This window comes from Montipora foliosa, unplaced genomic scaffold, assembly GCF_036669935.1.
Source record: "Montipora foliosa isolate CH-2021 unplaced genomic scaffold, ASM3666993v2 scaffold_436, whole genome shotgun sequence".
Taxonomy (NCBI): Eukaryota; Metazoa; Cnidaria; class Anthozoa; order Scleractinia; family Acroporidae; genus Montipora; species Montipora foliosa.
In genome coordinates, this window is record NW_027179741.1 from 472,501 (window position 1) to 477,500 (window position 5,000).

Sequence of the window (5,000 nt, forward strand, 5' to 3'; positions counted from 1 at the left end):
GCACCAAAACAGCGAATATCACTCGTTGCCTACAGGTCTTCGAAAAGCCAAGGTTTTTGTGGTTGATGAATACCTTCACGAGATCCAGACTCACCAAGATCAAAGTTATTTTTATTATCGCGCGAAGTGCTTCCGCAGTTTCAAAGTCTACAAGGAACTACATAACTTGAAACTTGCGCTCTGCATTGCTTCTGGAGAAGTAGAATACGTGGGCCAAGTTGTGCTGCTGCTTCACAAGTTCGTTTGAAGGATTTCAAGCAGCTGATCACTGCACAGCAACTGAATTTCCACCATACCCTTCGTTTCCTTTGGACAATCACAACAGATCTTTAATTACACCAGATACTCTCAGTGATAAAGAAAAAGAACTTCTTGAGAGCCTAAGAATCAATGTAACTGATGCTAACAAATTGGAAGAGAAAACAAGAGATCAGGAAGAATGTGATGGCTGGATGAGAGAACGAAAACTAAGATTCATGGCATCCAACTTTGGCAAAATTTCTAGAAGACAAAGGAACCGTGAGAAGTTTGTGGAAGTTCTTTTGGCACAAAAATCAGTCTCAACAGCTGCAATGGAGCATGGCAAGAAGTATGAACCACTGGCATTAAAAGAATATGAAAAATGGGAAAGCCTGTTAAAGTGTTAAAAAGTGGCCTATTTGTATCACCTAATATTCCAATATTAGGTTGCTCACCTGATGCAAAAATTATTGACTTGAGTTGCAGAGACAGACTTGGAATAGGGGAAGTGAAATGCCCATCTTCTAAGTTTAATGTCACACCAACGAATGCTTGTGATGACTTTGGCTTCTTTATGGAGAAGAAAGATGGGAAGCCCTCCTTAAAACGAGGACATGTGTATTGTGATCAAGTGCAGGGACTAATGGGACTGGCAGGTGCCAAGTGGTGTGACTTTATTGTTTATACCAGCAGTGGGCTAAGCCTGGAGAGGATTATGTTTGATCAGGATCACTGGGATACCCTCTGTGACAAACGGTGTGATTATTATTTCAAATTCCTTCTTCCAGTAGCTGCTCTGTAAGAAACTAAACTGTTTACAAATAACTGATTTGTGATTTTCTTTAACCTGTGAAATTCACTGTATTTCCCATACATTGATTTCACTGGTATAATTCTGTCCATTTAGTACTAACAGTGAGATATTGTTTCATGGGTTAAATAAAATCTCTATCTTGTGATAACAAGGTCAAAAAACTAATGAATGTTTAAGGTTTTCCACATCCAACTTTTTCAGTTGTAGAAAGGAAATTACACTAGAATTTTGTTTCTTTTTTTCAATTTATTTCTCACCAGGAAGAAGGCGTCGTCAGGACAATTCCAAAATGTTGGCTTTTACTTCGTGCAGAAGACACACATGCCGCAACAAAAGCTTTAGGGGTCTTTAGGGATTTCGAATTCTCATTAGGTATTGTTTCACGATTTTTGTTCTATTGTTTTAGGTCATGTGTGTCTTCTACACGAAGTAAAAGCCAAAATGTTATTAACCAGCTCAAAAATGCAAAAATTTTAAAGTTATTTTGATTTAAATACCAGGGATTAGCTACACTGGGTTCTGTTACTTCCATGGGAAGCTCCATCTGCATTGAAATTCTACAAGTTATAGACGCAAGGTTTGGATCCTGACACATTCTGGGGGTGTAAGGGTTTTAAAGGCTATGTAATGATGATATTGTTTTGAAAGTTACATAACATAGAACACACTGACCACATTTGGTTTACAACCCCAAACATTGTGAATGGTACTATACTGTCCCATATCCCTCTTTCCACATGGATACGAAGGGAGGCAATAGACTGTGTCTCAACCACTTCCTCAGGGTTCATTTGCCCCTTATTTCCCAAAAAAGGTGGTATATTCAGGGAGACTCCAAGAGAGAGAAGATCCTCCACAGTAAACCCCTTACCTGCCATGAGAGAGTCTCCTCTGTCAAATGGCAACTTTAGGAATCCCGACCTTGTGACAATCTCTCTGTCAGACATATGGCCACTATAGAGCTGGCTAATAAAGGTTATGGCACCTCCAGGTGAAATGCCAATCAAACCTTTCAGAGTGGTATGATTTTTATATGAACTGAAAAGTTTGCTATTTAGATGGAGACTCTTAGGCATCTCACAGTGGATCTTGGTGCAGTCGATGATGACCCTGGTAGATGGATATTTTGCCTTGAAGTCAGCACGCATGTGATGGTCAAATTTGGCCCTTGATGGCCACACTGGAATTTTGCAAAATTTCAAATACATAACATAATAACCCACGAAATGGTTATTTGACTAACCGTTGTCTGCGAAATACCATACAGATGGCTCAAGTGTTCCTCTTTAAACCCTTGCCTTAATCTACAAAGAACACAGCAATTCTGAGCCATAACAGCATATCGCGACCTATATTACCATTTGTAAACACCAGAGTTTGGCCCTCAATGCCTCATTTTCATGCAAATCGACCCAGTTCATCTGAGACAGCCGCCATTTTGGAATAAGTTGTATGCGGCAGCCCAGAAATCTACAGAAAACACGCTTGTACAACCTGCCAAACATCGCTCAATTTTACAGTGGGACTTCACGAGAGATGGAATAATTCAGAATAAAGGAAATGTGAATTTCGTTTCGTGTCATTCAGTACTTCTAGCTAACAAAAGAAAAAGTGAAAAATAATCTTGTATCAAGAAATCTTTGCTCTTAAAGTAAGGACATTTTGTATGTTTTCTTATTTTCAACCATACTTAACAAATTTTTCCTCTTAAAGTAAGGATTTTTTATATTTTTTCTTATTTTTAACCATACTTAATTTAAGAACTTTTGCTTAAATTAAGAAAAAATACTTAAATTAAAACTTGAAAATTAGAAACACAAGGTTCTTACTTGAGGATTAAAAACGAGTAATTTACATTCTTAAATCAAATAATCCACAAATGTCTGTTAAAATTCTTCATAGACTTTCCTGAACAGACCTCTAACTTCAATAGGATTTCAATTGTTTATTTCTGGGATCTTCTTACACAATGCAAAAGCAATTCTCCACTCCAACACTCCAAAAGCAGTGCTGTATTTTTATATCAAAGGCACACGCACATTAACTTCATATATTATTATATAAAGTTATCCATACTTACATAATATGTTTCAAAAGTGAAAGGTGATTTCATTGTTTTGATAATCTCCTTTGGTTGACTTTTGGCAGAAGTGAAAGTTCAGTATTCTGAATACCAAAACAATTAGTACCAGTACAACTGTAGTAATATGGCATAAAATATTTACTAACATGTTTACCATAAATAGAGACACTCGATCCCAGTTACAACAACTTCTGATGCAACGCATCAGCCTAGACCGCGGTCGTTTGGAAGAAGCCTTCTTGCTATATGCATCTCCAGAGATAATTAATGAACACAACCTTTGGGCACAGCTACCTACACTGCCTCTTGATCGCAATGAAATGGTTCAGCAGCCAACAACAAAGTTTAACAAGGCCTTCTAGGAAAAGTGGGGAGGTAAATATTGCTTAACATATTCGTAAACATCAACATTCAACATTATTTGTCATAATTGGAAACAAACTATCACATTATAAACTGAAGACAAGTAATGCTTCTTATTAACATCCATGGATAACATTTCCAACCATGCATAACAATTGCTGCTCACAAATTGCAATTACTATGACTCCAAATTAGGGACAAAACGAAATATAACGAATCAAACCCAATTCCTACACATTGCTTTTAAATGCAGATTTTCTGATTGGCATTTGCATCCATATTGATGCTAAACATCTATCATAACTGTATCACTCTTTACAAGAGTGTCCTGGTTAAAGTTAACAGTATAAAATGGACAGGTAAAAGGAACATTAAACTGGAAACAATTATATCACTGAATCACTGAAACCACAGTAACAAATACATACCCATCAGTTTACATTATGCAATGCATCAGCATAAACTACCTACGTTTAGAAAAAGAGACTGCTATATCTCGTCCTATATTCTCAACATAAACATTGTTATGCAAAATTCAATTAATTGGATTTTATTCCTTTAAACTTTTCTTTTTCCTTATTGATGCTGTTATTTTCTAACAAAATTCTCACCACATCAATGGCGTGAAATTTCTTTTCTTTGTCTCTCTCCTTAGAGCACACTTGCCAAATTCCAAGCTTCCGAAATGTTCTTGTGTTGGATGGCAACATGAAAAATGCCAGGCAAGTCTGCATGGTCAAAGATGCAGATAAGGTACATTTTCCTTCAATGAAAGGAACAATTGTGGTTGGTAGGTATATTTATTATACAGAGCTGTGTTACACAAATCATGTATCACTAATTCCCATGCTAACTTAATTTCTTGCTTATCCCAAAGTACATAACAAAATAACATTTCCATAAAGTAATATTATATCCAATGACAAACCACGTATCAGGATATCAATGAAAATTTTCCATTGCCCTTAAACTCAGATGGCAGCAATCCAGTCAATCCACACAATAGTTCGAGCTGTTTTGTACTTTCTTGTGATTGTTATGTTGATCATTAACACAGAATGTCAAGATATTGTGCACAGCACAATAGGACAGCCATGACATATCAGGATGACTTACAAGATGAAAAGAAGAGCACCACGAATGAAGACAACCGTGGCTCGTTGATAGTAAAAACCACCAACAATAAGACCACAATATGAGGTAGCGTTTCATGCTAAAACACAAATAATTGCAATGTTGTAGCGTTTGTTGGTAATATTACTGTCATTCAACCAACTCCAAATATTGTGGAAGCATATCTTTTCTGAGTTCAGCAGTCATTAATAACACTGTTGTTGGTACTACAATATGACCCCTGCAACTCCATTTATGCTACAATACTCGTTAAAAATCTTGAAACAATTGTGTCTGTTTCCCCTTCCACAATGTTGATTTGCGTATCACAGTGGTCTCAGTATTTCAAAACGCGCGTGGCTCAACATTGGGGAGGGAGAAGGCACA